The sequence below is a fragment of the Adiantum capillus-veneris genome, chromosome 6, assembly GCF_014529385.1.
Source record: "Adiantum capillus-veneris isolate H3 chromosome 6, ASM1452938v2, whole genome shotgun sequence".
Taxonomy (NCBI): Eukaryota; Viridiplantae; Streptophyta; class Polypodiopsida; order Polypodiales; family Pteridaceae; genus Adiantum; species Adiantum capillus-veneris.
In genome coordinates, this window is record NC_140936.1 from 34,623,071 (window position 1) to 34,642,768 (window position 19,698).

Below are 19,698 nucleotides of genomic sequence, written 5' to 3' on the forward strand. Positions count from 1 at the left end.
CTCTGAATGAATTCAACACCATCTATAGTCAGTTGTCAGCTGAAGGTGTCAAGTTTGATGAACCTGTTAGAGCTATGTTCCTGTTGTTCACATTGCCGGAAAGTTGGGACACTTTTCGCACAGCTTTGAGTGATTCTGCACCTCCAGATGGTTTGAACATAGCAGGTGTAGAAGGAAGTGTGCTTACTGAAGAAACCAATAGAAAGACAATGGACAAAGGCAAAGGAACAACCTTAGTTGTCAGGGGAGGGACCAAAGAAAAGTACAAAGGTGGAAAGAGGAATCAGTCTCGTAGCAAGTCCCGCAGTGCTAAAGGCAAGAGTGACATAGAATGCTACCATTGTGGCAAGAAGGGTCACATGAAAAGAGATTGCAGAGAATGGAAAGCAGAAAAAGGCAAAGAGAAAGCTGAAGACCATGGTGAGAAGAACAAGTCCTCAATGAAGATTCAAGAAATAAATGTGACAAACACTGTTGCAGAGGATGACAGTCTAGTGTCAGGAGACATCTACTTCTTGAAGAATACAATGGACTCAGCTCTTCTTATAGCATCTGATGGAAATGCACTGAGTGACTGGATTATAGACTCAGGGGCATCACTTCATGTGTCTCCAAACAAGGAGTGGTTTACCTCTTATGTGACCACTAAAGATCATGTTCGGCTAGGCAATGGGCAGACATGTGAGATCTTAGGTGTTGGAGATGTTCAATTGAAGTTTCAGAATGGCTCTTCTTTCACGCTGAAGAATGTGAGACATGTTCCCGCAATTACAAAGAGCTTGATCAACACAGGTTTACTTGATGATGCTGGCTACGTCACCACTTTTGGACAGAACATGTGGAAGATATCCAAGCGTTCTATGAAAGTAGCACATGGAGTAAAGTCTGGAGGACTTTACATGATTTATGTATCAAATGTCTCTAAAAATGTAATCAATGTAACCGAGCAGCCGAACGTTTCTTTGTGGCATAGCCGTTTAGGACATATGTCGAAGAAGGGAATGGAAATCTTGTCTCGTTCTGGTTATTTGCCTGGCTTTTCATTTAATGATTTTGAATTCTGTGAACATTGTCTGTATGGTAAGCAAACACAGCAGCCACATAATCATAGAAGCAGTAGAAGAGATACACAGTTGGCACTTGTTCATAGTGATTTGTGTGGACCTATGCCTAACCTATCTCTAGGGGGAGATTCTTACTTTATGAAATTTATAGATGATTACTCGAGGAAAGTATGGGTTTACTTTCTCAAGCACAAGGATGAAGTGTTTAGTGTTTTCAAAACGTTTGTGACACTTGTGGAGAATCAGAGTGGCAAGAAGCTTAAATGCTTACGCACTGGCAATGGTGGAGAGTATGTTTCAAAGGCCTTTCAGGAATTTTGTGAGTCAAAAGGTATAAAATGTGAACTTACTGCTCCTTACAATCCTCCTCAAAATGGTGTTGCTGAGAGGATGAATAGGACCATACAAGAGAAGGTCAGAAGTATGTTGTCTAATGCACAGCTGCCAAATGGGTTTTGGGATGAAGTTGTATCAACAGCTGTTCATCTTATAAATAGATCTCCTAGCAAGGTTTTGCAGAAGGATTTAGTGGCAGAGATGGTATGGTCAGGCAAGGTGCCCTCATACAAGCATCTCAGAGTCTTTGGCTGTGAGGCATATACTCACGTTGCAAAGGAATTTAGGAACAAACTTGAGCCAAAGAGTAGAAAGTGCATCTTTCTAGGCTATGGTAATTTTGGTGAGATGGGGTACAGACTTTGGGATCCCGAATCCAGAAAGGTTATCCGCAGTAATGATGTTCACTTTAATGAAGCCAAATATCATTCTAAACAAGAGAAAGTTGAGGAGATTAGAAGAGTTGTCTTCCAAGAAGATGGACCTACACGTGCAAGACAAAATGTCAGGGCTCAAGAGGAGCAAGGAAAGGATAGATTGGAACCACAGGTTGTGGCTGAGCTTGAGTCACCTATTGTGCATAGATCTGGACGTGTCACGCGACCTCCTAATAGGTTTGTTCCATCTATGAACTATGTCATGTTGACTGATTGCAATGAGCCTTCATGTTACAAGGAAGCAGTGCAAATGAAGGACTCCGGGAATTGACAATTGTCCATGCAGTCAGAGATGACAGCTTTGCATAAAAACCAGACATGGAAGCTAGTTAAATTACCACGGGGCAAAAAGGCTCTACCCTGTAAATGGGTTTACAGGTATAAGATCACCGCTCATGATAGTCAGCCAAAGTACAAAGCAAGGCTTGTTGCCAAGGGCTTCAAGCAAGAACAAGGCATTGACTTTGATGAAGTCTTCTCTCTGGTGGTCAAAATGACTACATTGAGATGCTTTCTTGCATTGGTTGCCATATTAGATTTGGTGTTGCACCAAATGGATGTCAAGACAACGTTCTTGCATGGTGATTTAGATGTGGAAATTTACATGCAGCAGCCAGAAGGGTTTGTTGAGAGAGGCAAGGAAGATTGGGTATGCCAGTTGTTAAAGAGTCTTTATGGCTTAAAACAATCACCGAGGGCATCGTACCATAAATTCCACAAGTTTATGCTTTCTCAAGGCTACAAACGTAGTGAGTTCGATCACTGTCTATATACAAAGAAGGCTAAGGATGGTAGTTGGTTGATCCTTATTTTGTATGTGGATGACATGTTGATTGCTGGCAAGCACTTGGAAGAAATTTCAGCTTTAAAGTCAAAGATGGCAGAATCGTTTGACATGAAAGACATGGGTGAGGCAAGTCATATACTTGATATGTGCATTGAGAGAGACAGATCAAAGAAGTTGATTTGGTTATCTCAATTAGAGTATATTTACAAGGTTTTGCAATGTTTCAATATGGAGAAGGGAAAGGCATTGAGTGTTCCATTTCCACCATATGTGAAACTTAGCAAACAAGATTGTCCTGTGTCTGAGGAAGAACAGGCTGAAATGGATAAGATTCCATATGCGTCTGCAGTGGGTAGTTTAATGTATGCAATGATTGCTACTCGCCCAGACATTGTATTTGCAGTGGGAGTAGTAAGTCGATACATGTCAAACCCAGGCAAGAAACATTGGGAGGTAGTGAAAGGAATATTGAGATACCTAAAAGCTACAAAGAGTATGCGTATATGCTATGGGAGTCAGGAGCTAAGTGTAAAGGGTTTTACAGACTCAGATTATGCAGGTGACTTAGACAACCGAAGGTCTACGTCAGGGTATGTCTTTACATTAGCTGGTGGAGCAATATCATGGCGTTCTAGATTACAAGATTGTGTTACACAATCTACTACAGAGGTTGAATATGTTGCAGCATCAGAGTCATGCAAAGAATCAATTTGTCTTAATCGACTAGTAACAGATTTGGGAATCAAAGAAGAGATGCCTGTGTTATATTGTCAAAGTGCTATACAATTGGCTCGCAATCTAGTTTATCACTCAAAGACAAAGCATGTGGATGTAAATTATCATTTCATCAGGGAAATGCTCGAGGATAAGCAACTTCAGCTTGTCAAAGTTCACACCACAGAAAATCTTGGTGATCTACTTACAAAAGGACTTCCCTCAGAGAGCTTTGCGCATTTTCGCAAGCAGTTAGGTGTAGGGTAGTACATCACTTCTCTACATCTCTTGTATATTAGCTTGTATAGTAGCTTCTCTCACACTTAACATACCACATTGGACTTTAAGTGGGAGGTTGTTGGGGTATAAAGCCCAATGTGGTCGCCCAGGTAAGTGGGCGGGCCACCAGGTATGTACACATATTCTTTTGTTAAAACCTAATAAGAACTCACTATGCTCTACACATTACAGTAGAGCGAGTTCACCATATCGTCGGGCTCTTCTTCTCGCACTCTCTCGCGTCGTACTTCCGCTCGTACTCCTTCAATAACATCAAATTGATCCATAACCAATTTTGCCTCAAATATCCGAAGCTTCCTAGATTTCCGGATCTGATTCAGGTAGCAGATTCTAGTGATTTGGGTGCACATTGAAATGGCCTAGCTTTGAAATCCACGGCCTCCCAGGATCATATAATAGTAAAGAAAATAATCTTTCAAGTCTTCCATACCCATTTGCACACTTTAGCAGTCATCCCCTCGAGGTAGGGAACTTACTAATCAGATGAGTTGTAATGGAATTGATATTTTATTGTTTAGTGTAGCTGACAGGTGGAAGAGGCTAAGGGTTATGCAAAAGGATCTCAAAAGGATATTATATTCTATGTATAATCTATTACTCAAATGTTCTTTTCTGAGATTTGGCCATTTATGACCAGCCGACTAGTTTGTACTCACATTGACCATTCAAGAAATCTATAAATGAAATCTGTGCAAGAGGGAAATGGTCACTCTTGCATGGAGAGAAATTTCACCCAGTGCCTGTGTACTTCTTATCTCCTCTCATCTCTTCTCTCTCACCATTCTGGCGTAGTACTCCACTCTAGGAGGTGCATCTGCACGTGCTCTTTTTCTCTCTTCCGCTCTCCATCTCCCTCTGTTCCTGTTGTGCTCGATTATGGGTTTGTGAGAGTTGTCAAGTATGTAAATTTGTTCGTTTATGACTTGCTGTGTGCTATTTTTGAGTATTTTTGCAGGGCACACCGTGCCTCCGTTTGTAGCAGTGGTTTCATAGCAAAGGCTACTTTCTTGGATTTTCCACAATCATGACTATGGATATTGACATGACCAAAGATAATTCATGCATACATGCCACTTAATTCTTCTTGTTTAAAGAATTACATGTTTGTGATTAATTACTATTAATCTGTCAAGTTCACATGTGTGTTTGGATTATTTAGGAATCATAGTATTGTCATGGTGCTGTGAATTGGAGTGTAATGATCGGTAATAGTGACAATTTACTTAGAGAGAAAGAGTTAGGCCATTGTATCGCCTGAAACATTGGAAAGAATAAGAATAATAAGAATATAAGAACAAAATGATCTTAGGAAGCGACCCCAAGTGCAGTAGAAGAAGAGTTATGTCATAGAAAATTATCCAAGAGATCTCAAAGCCGAAGCGGCTTTGATCTTTTAAGAGCCTAGGGATATCAGATAACGAAGATGACCACAAAACTTGGGATAATGAAGAGAAGGCCAATAGAGCTCATCAGTGGGGGAGTAGGCATGAAATTTAGGTGCTAAGTTGTGTTTGAGAGGAAGGGGACTAAATTTAGGAGAGCAAAGACTCATGCCATAATAAGTGAGAATCTCTTCAATGTATTTTACCTGGGTGAGTTTGATCCACTTGCCATAGGGGTCGCGAAGCACTTGAATGTCGAGAAAATACGTCATTGGTCCCTTGTCACTGACAAGGAATTCTTGTTGGAGACAGCTGATGGCGCACAATACCATGATTTCGGTGGTGCCTATGAGTGGAATATCATCCACAAATAATCCCAGAATGGAGAGGCCATCATTTGTACGCCAGATGAAGATATTGAAGTCGACACTGAGTCGCTCCCAACCACATGCAATGAGATAATTGTGTATGCATGTATACCATTCCCGTGCAGATTGTTTGAGGCCGTATATAGGCTTATTTAGCTTGCAAACATAGTCAAGATAATATGGATTTGCAAAGTGCGGGGGTTGGATCATGTAAACAAGCTCATAGAGCAAGCCATGCAAAAAAACTGTTTTAATGTCAAGGTGATGTAGGGGCAAATTGTACTTTGCAGCTATAGCGACTAAAAGTCTAAATGTAGTTAGGCCTCGAACAGGGGAGTATGTATCAAAATAGTCTACACCATACCTCTGTGTATAGCCGCGAGCGACAAGTCTGGCTTTGTAACGCTCAATTCTGCCATCCGGGAAGTACTTTTTCTTCAATAGCCATTTGCATGTGACTATATTGTGATGTTCTAGCGGTGGAACGAGATCCCAAGTATGGGCTTCTTCGAGTGCCTGAAGCTTAGATTGAATTGCTTCGTTCCATTAATCTCCCTCACTGGATGAGAGAGCATCGACGACCGAGATTGGCAGAATATCTTCTACTGGAGCGGGTGGGGTGGTCGATTGAAGTTCTTCTTGGAGAACAACCGAGAAGCTTGTAGCGGCGTAAATATTTGCTAATGACCGTGTGCGGACGCGACTGCTAGAAGCTACCTAATCAAGATGTTGTGCTGATGGTGATGAATCCGACGAGGTGCAGGTGGTAGGAGATGTCGCCGAGGTTGACGTAAGTGGTTCGACTTCGTCGATCCCCGATGGAATAGGTTGATTTGAGGGGGTGGCATGAGAATCCTCCACTGGCGAGGGAACCGATGTCGAGGTGGTAGGTGTGTGATACGAGGAGGCAGAGCAAGATGGATCTCGGTAGGGGCTGCCAGCAAGGAGGGAGCATGTAGGGGCATTGAACTCTTGCGGGCGGTTTGGTAGGTCCGAACCATAATGGGCGAGGGTGGGGTTTTCAAGGCGGGTGGCTGATGGTGGGAAACGCTGCCCAGAGGGAAATGTTTTACTGTGTTGCGAGCTGGAAAATTAGTTAATGATGGCGCAGCAGGGACAGAGGACCGTGTGTAGTCGGGAGGGGATGGGGAAAGTTGATAGGCCCCCAAGGGTTGCTTATGGTGGAGCATTCCATGCTGTGGCGAGCTGCTGCTATTGGGGTTGGTAAGGAGGCCTGGCGACGCTGCAGGCAGTTGTGGCACAGGTGGGAAAAGTGGCGCAGGTGGGGAAAGTGGCGCAACAGAATGCAGGTGAGGTGGGTGGCTCCGTGGGGTGGAGAATGAGGGGTATTTAGCTGTAGGGGGAGGATACTCGGATGATGGGCAATGGCGTGGAGGGCTGAGATGTGCAAGTTGGTGTGTATGTGGAAAGCAAGCAGGGAGAGCTGTGGTTGAAGAAGGCTCGGGATGCAGAGGATATGCAGTGCGCATGGGAGAGAGAGGGGCTGATATGGGTGTCTCATAATCCACATGGCGGCATGCAGCCGTTTTGCTAATTGGAGAAGGTGGTGAGGGGGTAAGAGTGGAGTCATGTGGAGGTTTAGTAGGAGGCGAGACGCGAGCAAATGAATGAGCGGGATAGCAAGCCGGTGAAGAGACTTCATGAGGAGGAGAGTGAGTATTGGAGGGAGACGGGCCTTGGAGGATGAAATACTCATAAAAAATGACGGTTCTGGCATGAATGAATTTGTGGAGAAGGTTGTGAGGGGGTAAGAGTGGAGTCATGTGGAGGTTTACTAGGAGACGAGACACGAGCAAATGAATGAGCGGGATAGCAAGCCGGTGAAGAGACTTCATGAGGAGGAGAGTGAGTATTGGAGGGAGACGGGCCTTGGAGGATGAAATCCTCATAAAAAATGACGGTTCTGGCATGAATGAATTTGTGGAGCTCGGGTTGATGGAGGCGATAAGCTTTGACTCCAAGGCGATCTCCGTAGCCGACGAAGATGGTGCGGGTGGCTCTTGGTGATAACTTGGAGACGGGATTGGTTTCGAGAGGATATGCTATGCTACCAAAAATACGAAGATGGCCAAGGCTCGGCGGGTTGCCATACCATAGAGCGTATGGAGTGCTATTTTGATTTTGAGAAGACGGGATCCGATTCTGTACATAGCATGCGATGGTCGTAGCTTCTTCCCAGTAACGGTCTGCTAGACTGGCTTGAATGAGCATGGCGCGAGCAGCATAAAAAATGGTGCGATTCTTGCGCTCGGCCCGACCGTTTTGCTAAGGGTGAGCATGGATGATATATTCATGATGAATAACCACCGTGTGGCAGATATCCCGAAATTGATGGGATGTGTATTCCCCGCCATTGCCGGTGCGGAGTACCTTGATTTTCCGATCATGCTGGTTTTCAGCCAGTGCTTTGAAGCAGCTAAAATATGTGATAGTTGAAGCTTTATCAGGCATGTAATAGACAGTTGTGAACTTGGAGTAGTCATCAATAAAAGTGAGCATATAAAGGTTGCCAGTGAGTGATTTGACAGGAAAGGGGCCACAGACATCAGAATGAATGAGATCAAGCAGTGCGGAAGCGCGTGATGATGATGTAGGAAAAGGTGCATGATGTGATTTGGCAAAAATTCATCCTTCATAGAGGGTAATGGGAGTGAGATGCTTGGGAAAACATAGGGCAAGCTGGCGGTGTGTGAGCTGATGTAAAACATGTTGAGAAATGTGACCTAGTCTATAGTGCCATTTGAGGGTGGTGTCGTGTGGGGAAGATTGTGCAGAAGATGCAAGAGCATGTGCAGGAGATGAATCACCTAGAGGGTAGAGTTGCCCAACTTGGGGTACCCGAAGATTGATATGCTGGCCATTGACATCTCGGACTTGTATGTTGCAATCATTTTTTGTGAATTTAATGGTAATACCTGAAGAGGTTAGCTCGCTAGCAGAAATAAGATTTTTCTTTAAGCTAGGTACATAATAAACTTTAGATATAGTAGTGCGTAGGCAATTGGGAAGATTGGTGGTGGCATCGCCATAGGCTGTAGCAAGTTGGAGGCTATTATCTCCGAGACAGACTTCTAGGGGAGTGTGGAGATAGGTTAAATTTGAAAGCCAATGAAATTGATAGGTCATATGGTGGGTGGCAACAGTGTCAAGTAGCCAGAGATCAGAGGATGAACTATGGAGAGTAGCGGCATATAATTGTATAGGATAAGAAGGGTTATTCTCATATGTAGATATATCAGCATAATGAGCTTGGCCATGAGAAGAGGGTGAAGACAGAAGGGGTCTAGCCCCCCCTTGAGGGTATGATGGATAAAATTGAGAATATGTAGCAGGAGGCCGAAAATTACCTTGATTACGGGGTTGCCGACAATCCTTTGCAATATGACCAAACCGATGGCAATTGGTGCATTGCTTCGGGCTTAAATGATGCTTCTTTCCATGGTTGTGGTGCTGACGAGGAGGGCCAGCGTGGTTGAACCTCTTCTTGCCGGGGTGAGGTTTGTGAGGTTTAGCCATAGTGACTAATGCCATAGACTTTTGCGAGCCGTTGGTGTGGTCGCGAAGGGTTTCTTCTTGTTGAATCTTTGCTACTAGATTCTGTAGCTGTAGATTTCCCGTCGTGGCTTGGGTGGTAATGAAGGCCATCCATGATGCGGGAATGGAGGCCAACAAGAGCATGGACTGCAGCTCTTCAGGGATTGCTAGCCCTGATATGAGTACTTCATCTAGAAGTATCTTCCAAGTTTCTAAGAACTTGGATGAGGACTGACCTTCATGCATAGTGGTGTTTACTAGTTTCTTGATCAGGGAAACTTGGTAAACGAGGTCGGTATGCTCGTAGTTCTTCTCAAAGAACTTCCAAATAGCATTGGCGGTGGTGAGTTTCTTCACCATTTGGAATTGCCGGTCTTGGCAGTGGACTCGATAAGCTTCATCTTGGCATTATTATTTTTACTTTGCCAAGCATTGTAGACATCGGAGATGCCAATAGGATCCTTGTCTTTGGGTTTGTCGAGTTGAACTTTGACGCCCGACGTAATTTCCCAGAGTTGAAGCTGTGTAAGGTAAAGCTCCATTCGTATCTTCCATACTTGGTAATTCGTGCCATTGAGTTTGTCGATGACGTAGCGAGGCTTGTATGCGGAAAAGGACATGGAAGATGACTCGGCCATCGTGCAAGGCTCCAGATTCCTTCACGTGAACGAGCAAACCTTCGAGTGCTTGGAAGATAATAGAGAGGGGATCTATGTCCTAGCTATGACTGAGATGCAAGGGGCTAAGGCGAGTTCCTAAGCTCTACGAAGATCTGATACCATGTGAAGCAAATAGGAACTGATGCTAATCGATAAACAACAACTAATCTAACAAAGTAAATAATGAGAGAGACAGACACTGCAGTGTAGCAAAGAAATGAAGCTAACTTGTATTGACAAAATGAAATAAGAACTTGCGCGCTTTTTTGAACATAACAGAGGTGCCTTTATATACATTAGGCAAGGGAAGCCTTATTGGGTAAGTGCTAGGATGAAGGGACGTTACCTAAATTAGGGGGAGATGATTTCTGTGTGTGTGTGTGTGTGTGTGTGTGTGCAAAGCAGAGCCGTGCGCAAAAGAGCCGCCAATTCACTATAGTCCCTCGTAGATTTTATTATTTTTGAATTTTTTTCCTTTCCAGTTGCATGTCGTCATGCAACCACACAACACATCAACCGTCTACACCGCTATCTTTCTCCACCAACCTTACTGGATGTCTCAAACACACAGTACACACACCAGATCTCCAATTGGAGATGCCACAGATAGTTCTCACCCAACTCCCTCTCACCAACCATAGCATCCTTTGGCATGCAGTTTGTAGCTCTCTCTTCTCTCACTCATGCTAACTAACAAGAGCAACCATTGATCGAGCATGCGCCTACCAACCCAAAAATGAGGTTGGGGCATCGCATGCTCCAGATGTGTGCAACCCTAATTACCATCAGTAGCATGTAACACAAACAGTAGCAAGGTGCTAGTGTTCTTGGTGCTGCTTTTCACACAATGCGACGATAATTGCTGCACCTACAAAATTTAAGCAACTCTGCACTCCTTAGTATAGGATTTCTCTCAGATTTGATGGCCTGCACTTCTTTGCCCTACTCATCTTCCTCACCGTCTCCTACTACTGCCTCGTCGCTACCCAACCTCACCTCCCTCCACTGGTCCGGATCTGTTGAACCTCACCTTCCCCTATGAAAGGATTCCATGCCTCCCCTTCAAGCTTGGAGGCGGGCGCACCATAGAATGTGTAGATTCTCCGGACTTGTCCGCCACCGCAATTCCATCCACGAGCTCAACCACTTCCCCCCCATAGTTGTGAATTACAGTCGAGAGAACACCTGGGATAGATGGAAAAGGCTCAACCTCACCTTCCTCTCCTGGTGCTAGTTGTGACTTGTAGAGAGAGGGAGCAAGGAGTTCAAGGAGACGGGCCATGGGCAATGGCATACATGCAATTTGATGGGAATCCACGCCTAACAATATAGCAGCCACACAGGTGCACTTCAACTAGGCTCGCATGCAGTCGGTTGCACCCAGTCTTGGGTAGCTTGCCATTTTTCATGACACACACACACACACATACGCAAGTGGCCGTCGCCCATTCTCTCCGCAGTCCAGATAACTCCCCCATCTCTCGCTCTCTCTCTCTCCCCCCCCCCCCCCCCCCCCCCCCCCCCCCCAAGATGACTACTTACAAAGGCAAACATTGACATAGCTCGGCAACGCCTGCTGCAATAAACGACGTTAGAGCATTGACGATACTGTTGGATAATTTTTTTAAAAACTTTGCTTCATTTTAATTTGCAGCCAGACATTGTATTGGATCCATAAGGATTGTATCAGTGAGGTCTCATAGGCCTTTGGAAGATGGTTAATATATCATCTCATTTCATTTCCCTCTCTCTCTCTCTCTCTCTCTCTCTCTCTCTCTCTCTCTCTCTCTCAAAGCTGGTGATGCATAACCAGCTATTCTCTCTCTCACCCACACACACACATGATTTGTACAAGATCAAACATACTCTTGTAGGTTTACGATCACTGCAACTTGACCATTGAAAGGCTCTCTTTTCAATCATGCGCATCTGTTGCTAACAAAAGGTAGGCAAAATCTCCTATAGATTGCCCCATAAGGCAGGAATTCATGTTTCATTTGGTATCGCTTTGCAGATTACAATGAAACTAATATTTACTTATCTATCTATTTTTAATCATGTCCTTTCATGTCTCGTCTGGAGGGACACTCGACATTTCTATTCGGATCTCCATGATGGTGGGGAAATTGAAGTTCAATAAGCGAACTGCATGGAGTGCACCCTCATCATGCCGTCTCCCTTCTTTCCAACTAGCCTAGATCACGAGCCCCATGCAATGTTATCCTCACACACACACACACACACACCTGTAAGTTGTAAAAGGCAACCAATGTTAACTCACATACTTTCTCTAATATCTCCTCATCTTCTCCAACCAGATAAATCCCTCAACTTTCATCACTATAGTAGCTACATCCTTGTCCTTTTGGAGCATCCTCACACACCTATTGACATCTGATATGTTCTGCGGATTTTTGACAAGCGTGGGATATTTTATTTTCCAAGTACGTTGCAAGATCCCATGGAGGAAGAGGATAATTTCAACGTGCCACCAAAGATAGTATAGATCAGCTCCAAAATGATGCAATAGAAAAGATAAGACACACATCTAACGAAAAAGCAATCTTGTTAGTGTGGACGTTGTTGTGGTTTTGTTTTGACTTTGCATACACTCTAGTTGTAATATTCAAGCCTTTATTTTTTTTGAAGGCCCTAGTTAAAGTAGTCATAGATGAACACAATTTTCTAGTCCTTGGTATGTTCTCATTGTTTGTGTTAGTGAGTATATGATATATCACAACATATGTGCTTGACCTTGAGCCAAAACGTTGGAATGAAATTACGATCGAATATGACCATGGCAGTCTTCAAGATTAATTTTTTCTCTTTGATGGGAAGAAATAGTGGTTTTCTATTAAACTTTGCTACAAATGATAGTCAAAAACTTCTTAACACTGCTATATTTTTAACTTTGTATGGTTTGCTTTGATAGAGCTTGACAAAGTCAACACACTTGTCATTAGTTATTTCACGATTCAAAAGCTACAAGTAGTGACACTGCTAACCTTTTCAACCTTAATCCTTGCCCAGTACCATAGACCACCCTCTCGAGCAAGATAAGTCCTTTCCTACTTTTACATATCAAGTTCGTATTTATATAGAAAGAACCAAGGCTCATGGACTTAGGACGTACTATCTACCACTAATCATAATATAATTTATAGTAGCTATCTTGTATAACTTAGACGGACCTTCAAGAAAGCATCTTACCTTCATTAACCCCAATCAATCTTTAGCTAAGTTTTTTTTCCTATGTACAATTATACCATTATAGACGCTAATTAAGTCACATGACTATTCTTTTTTTTAAAAACATATTTTTAGTGTCATGTATTGTTTTATCTTAAACAAGATGGCACATTGCTTTATTTCCAAGTCAATTATTAATACAAAATTACCACTTTTTAAAATTGTTACCTACACTTTAGTACACGTTTGATATGGTACATGCTTTTTCAGATGCACTATATCCTTCAGTCATCTCTTGCATTGTGTCTTACACTTGTCTTGAATGGACTCTCTATTGATATCATTTATATTGAGCTATATCATGAGTTTATTTGATTTGGACGATCGTCAACATTTGATGTACACTGCAGCATGTCCAACCTATTATAATTTGGTACCAAGTAAATGTTTTGTATTTTTTTATGCTTAGCCTTAGTCCATTCGTCACAAACACAAAGATTCTCCAATTAAGGTAGTGTGTAGATACTCATCGTAGTGCAAAACCGCTGATTTAGCCATCACATTGATAAATCGCAGACAGATTCGCTGATTTAGGCTGTGTGTAGATACTCATCCTAGTGCAGATCCGCTGATTTAGGCAACACATTGATAAATTGCAAATTCATGAATTTTAAACAATACCAAATGCCGATTCACCGATTTAGGCAGCATTAGTGTAGATTCGCGAATATAGGCAGCACGTTTTATTGGTGTAGATTCGCTGATTTAGGCAACACTAATCACAAAATCATGCTGCAGTGGTTGGCCACCACTGTAATTGGTATGATTTTGTTACCCGGGTATACAGAATAAAATTGATTTGGATTTGGAGTTATATTTGGGTTTGGTATTATAGGATGATTTCTTGTCACGACAGTATTTATGGAATTGGACTTGAGATTGATGAGAGTTAATTATTGAATGATGAGTGTGACCAATGATATCCTGATTCATCAGGGTATGACATATACTGCTTATTCTCGTGGTATAGGACATTAGAATAGGTAGTATGTGGATGAAGGCAAGCATAAGCAATGTTGTTTCGTTTCATAAATTTTTCATTTTACAACGTGCTATTTCTGACACCGAATACTAATTACTATTTTTGACAAGTATGGTTTGCATATTTTTATATTCGCAACTGAGGACGATTGCTTTCTAATGGAGAGGTATGTAATAAAATTCATATTTTATTGTTTAGTGCAGCTGACAAGTGGAAAAGGCTAAGGGTTATGTGAAAGGATATTATATTTTATGGATAATTTATTACTCAAGTGCTTTATGAGCTTTGTCCACTTATGACTGATCGGCCATGTACTCACATTGACCATTCAAGAAATCTATAAGTGAAATACGTGCAAGAGGGAAATGGGCAGTCTTGCACTGGGGGAGATTGCACCCAGTGCATGTGTACTTCTTCTCTCCTCTCCTCTCTTCTCTCTGGTCATGCCGACATAGCACTCCACTCTAGGAGGTTCGTTTTCACGTGCTCTTTCTCTCTCTGTTCGTGTTGTGCTCAATTATGGCTTTGTGTGAGTTGTCTAGTATGTAGATTTTTTCGTTTATGGCTTGTTGTGTGCTATTTTTGAGTATTTTTGCAGGTCACACCGTGCCTTTATTGTAGCACGAGCTTCCTCATAAGCTAACCTACAACCAAATCAAGTGTCAATGTCAATCCCTCTAGACCGAAACTTAATCCTAGTAGGCATGGATCCCATAGCACCTTCCAGACGAAGACCTTCATGTATTAAGGCCATTGAATCTCCCAAATGGCATTAACACTCTTTTTTCCATGTACAAAGGCACAAACACATACAAACACACAAAATTCTAGACTTGTTGAGTAGATATTTGGGATCTCTCTCAGCGGAGGAAGAAGAGGAAATCGTAATCAGAGTTCCCTCTTGAATGCCAAGTCTTAAGTTTAAGACTTTCCAAAAAGAACTTTGAGACCTCTTCATGTGTTTCTATGGAATTAAAAACTCTCTCCTTCTCTCTCTCTCTCTCTCTCTCTCTCTCTCTCTCTCTCTCTCTCTCTCTCGCAAGATCTTGTGCATGGGATGGATGCAAGACATAAGGAAGTGGTATGAGAGACAAGGATGCATTACACTTGCTACATGATGCCTAAATAGACTCCCAAGTGAATGAAAGTTTTCTAGAATGCCAATGTATTACAGCTTTGGGGGAACTGGGTGGATCATACTGCGTACATTACACCACCCATATTACCCTTATCTATAAAACCATGTTCTTTGCTAAGCAAGGAAAGCGTACTCACCCTGATATGCTTGATCGTATCCCCTTGTTAGTGATATGTACTATCTCTCTCAGCGGAGGAAGAAGAGGAAATCGTAATCAGAGTTCCCTCTTGAATGCCAAGTCTTAAGTTTAAGACTTGCCAAAAGAACTTTGAGACCTCTTCATGTGTTTCTATGAAATTAAAAACTCTCTCTCTCTCTCTCTCTCTCTCTCTCTCTCTCTCTCTCTCTCTCTCTCTCTCTCTCTCTCTCTCTCTCTCTCTCTCTCTCTCTCTCTCGCAAGATCTTGTGCATGGGATGGATGCAAGACATAAGGAAGTGGTATGAGAGACAAGGATGCATTACACTTGCTACATGATGCCTAAATAGACTCCCAAGTGAATGAAAGTTTTCTAGAATGCCAATGTATTACAGCTTCGGGGGAACTGGGTGGATCATACTGCGTACATTACACCACCCATATTACCCTTATCTATAAAACCATGTTCTTTGCTAAGCAAGGAAAGCGTACTCACCTTGATATGCTTGATCGTATCCCCTTGTTAGTGATATGTACTATCACAACCATTCTCAAAAAACTCAGGGATCTATGGAAGTTGGAATCATATTCACAACTAGATCTTTGGTGGACTTGAAAGTCCATAACCTTGGGTTTCTTATGGACAACCGTGCTATCCAAAATGTTTGCTTCAACTATACAGCTTGGTAGAGATAAGCCTTTACAAGTTTAAGATGTTCAAAAACTCAACTTGATCTTCACACTAAAAGTATGTAGTGCTAAAGTGACACCCAGAAAATCACAAATGGCAAGACTCTTACTTGTGCATTAGAATGGATGGGTACTCGATTGGATAAAATTGTTTGATTTTAATAGAAATCACTGATGGATTACTAATAGATGTCTCTTAGACATTCAAAATTAGATGTCTCATAGCCCTTCTAACAGAGATGTCTCTTAGCCCTTCCTATTACCATACTGATTTAGAAAGGTTTTGATAAAATCATACCTAATTTCACCATCCCTTCATAGAATTAGTAGAGAGAGAGAGAGAGAGAGATCTAGATAGATAGATAGATAGAGAGAGAGATAATACTGGGCTGAGGAATATTGATTCATCTATATGTATCTAGTGGTTGGCCATGCCAAGCACCCTTTTTGCCTATGTAAAGCAAAGGTAGGCAAGAAGAAATGTGCATGACAAGTCACATTATTGTGCAGCTCCACTTCCAAGGTAAAAGATAGAGAAAAGGGATGTGCATTGTGGATAATTTATGTCAACATGGTTATTGACCAAGGATCAATCCTGATAACAAGATAGCTTAATGCTAGATGTATGCCAAATGCGGTTTTAAAAGGCCAAAAATTGTGTTGATGATGCTAAAACGAGAGTATGTTTGAATTAATCATAAATGGGACTTTATGGACTAGAAATGTAGTGCTTGGAGTGCACCACAGACCTGTCTTTACGGTTTGTCGATTGGAGCTACGGTGAAGAAGTTATGATAGTTTGAAGTTTGAGCAATGTGTTGATCTGTACCAGATTGGGAAATTGCACATGATGGATCAAGGATGAAGTAAGTGCTTCAGCCTAAAGTGCTCATTGTTTGGAGAGCGTCAGTATTTTTAGATTGACAATCAGAGTTGGTTGCCAAGATATTTCTAGTTGAAGTCTCACCGGGGACCATTTTTCTGTTAGTTTGGTCATCTCCGTTAGTGTGCCATCTAGGAGTTTTTGGGCTTTGACCATGTTTTGAAATGTGGTGTTCATTGTATGATGTCGATACAATTTTACGACATGACAAACGGAGTTTGAATCTACAAGATATTGTGAGTTGAAGTCGATGCCAATTACTGGAAGTGCATTAGGAAGGGAATGGGGTCTAAGGGGGAATCTTTATTTGCCATGGGATTAAAAAGGAGATTTTGGAAGGGAAAAATGGGTGGATTCCATGTGGATTAAAATGGTGGGTATGGAAAGGCCTAAAAGTAAGTGGTCAAACTTGTACTATTTTATAAAATATAAAGGGAAAATCGCTGATAAATGCAAAAAATTGAACTTTTCTCTACATAGTTGGGTAAAAAACATCCCTTTCTCTCTGTAGTGCCTACCAATTTCTTCCCCCCTCTCTCCTAAAAGGGGCTCCCTCCAAAAATGTGATGATCATTCCCTCCCTCTTTCTCTCTCTACTGTACCATCTCTCACTTCTCCTTGCAAGTTTCTTGTCTTTGATTTTTCCCTCCCAAAAGCTTTGCAACAGAAGTTTGAACCTCGTTTCCCTCCTCAATCTTATTGCATTCTCCATAAGCTTGTTGCATTCTCCTCAAGCTAAAGATCTCCATTTCTCCATGAGCCTCACTAAACTCCTCTTCCTAAAGCTGAAGGTTTGTAGCACATCCTTCTGCTAGATCATCCCTCTTTCCTCAATAGGCTTGTTGCTCCTTATTTTTTATTGGAATTTGCAATTTCTTTGATGTGGAGCACAAATGTTTTCAATGTTGGTGTCTTTGAATGTTTTGTTGCGTGATTTTGTTCAAAATTATAGTTTTAAGTTATTTTGATGTTAATTTTAAGTGCTTTTTAAAAAGTGACCTTGGGTATATAAGTGGCCTTTTAAGTTTTAAACTTCATTTCTCACATTCACATCTTCTTCGCAAATGAACCCATGGAAACCTCTCTGATGCACTTCTCACACAACTAGAAAAGGGAGGACTTGCTGATCAGGACCTGGACTACTTAGTGTGTTCAAGGGGACAATTGACATGCATGCCACTACCAACGTTCATGCAGAGGCATTCAAAATCTTTCTTAACTACATGGCACAACACATGAAAGAATATTCCATTGTCTTTGAGGGATCCGACATGGTGTGGCTACTAGTGGATTTCCTTAAACATTTCTATGCAGCCGACAAAAACTTTCTCTTTTGCTTGTTGAGGTTTACTAAAGGCCTCATAGAACGGGACTACACGATAGAGGATGATGATGATCTCATAAACTTGGGCATGGGATGCATAGGCACCCAATCCATTTCTTAGGACATGGTTCATGCCTTACTTGTGCTTGAGGGCATGGATAAGGGAGAATAAAAGGAAAAGGCCAGCCAAAGACCGCTTGTGACCATTGTGGACGAATCAAATGAAGTTATCAAAGATTTTGATGAGAAGACTGAAGCATCTATGCCACTCTTCCTCTTGCAAGATCCCAACTCCAGTGAGGAGGATGATCAGATTATAGAGGGAGATGAGGTGTTGGAGGAAGTCCCAGACCTCCAAATTCTCACTTTGCATGCAGTGGTGGTGGATGATTATCAATTTTTGCTCCTTGAAGACATTTCCAAAACAATAGGACTCAGATAAGATGAGTCGCTTTTCCATGCTTGCTATTTGTGCGGGCATGAAGGATCCTAGTGGAAAGGAAGAGAAAGTCTAATTTCAAATTGAATTTGAAAACCAAGGTCTCCCAGCAAGCCTCTCTTTTTCCCCCAATGAAAACGACCAGAAGTTGGTGTAAACGGTGGCAAGTACACTTTGTGGAATTCAAATAATGTGCCTCATTTTACTAAAGCTGCCCAAAAAGCACTTTTCATCGACACAAACCACTGAACTCTATGGGTGGATATGATTGCTCTAGCATTGATCTTACAAAGAGAATTCTTGAAGAGATGGATGAAGAAACTCAAGTAAACATTTCTTAACATGGTCAATTGTCTACTGCTCCTTACAACAAGTGTTAAAGTCATTTAAAATTCTTTGCAGATGGCATACCATGTCGATAAGTTTGCAATGCGTATAGGAGGTTCATGCAACATGTCCATGGGTAGGGATAGCTTGCTTTGGCACTACCTGAGCCACTTGGGGCCATTGATTATTCAAGTTTCTCACATAGAGTTCTCCAAGAATGATTCTATGGAGCTACTCAAGTGCAAATCATTGAGTCCCATATTCAGTTAGGATTACCTCACCCTAAATGCTCACAAATGTATATTGGTGGACCAAGAGGCGAAATTGCATCCTGATTCAGTCTTCTGCCATTGCGCCTTAAGCCTAGGTCAAGAAGTGACAAACCCATAGGAAATTGTAAAATCTCTTAGCATCAAGTCAGCCATTTGCCCCATACCCACAGATGTAATTCGTAGAAAAACTAATAGACTATGATGTGATATCCAAATCAATAGAGAATAACTGTTTTTTTAATCAATTTTTGACAACATTTTGTACTTGTTTTTTTCCAAATTCATATAGTCCAATAAGTTTTATTTTTGCACCACATGCACAAAACCTCCACCATGCAAGCACCCGTCGATCGAGGGCACCTCTTTATGATTTTCTACAAAACCGAGAGACCAATGGTGGTGAGGGTATGGAAGCAATGGGACCACCACGTGCACGGCGGCGCTTGACGGTGTCGGACGGCACAAAAAAAAGGACCTGTGTGTCACCGACGCGTTGAAGGCAGACCTAATTGTTAGATATGCCGTGGCGTACATGGCCTTTTTTTTCATCGTCCGACCCCAGACAATCAGGTCCGTCTCCTGTGCTCATGCTGCAGAGGGCCTTTTTTGCACCGTCTAACCCCATTGAGGACTGTAATACCATCCAATTTCAACTG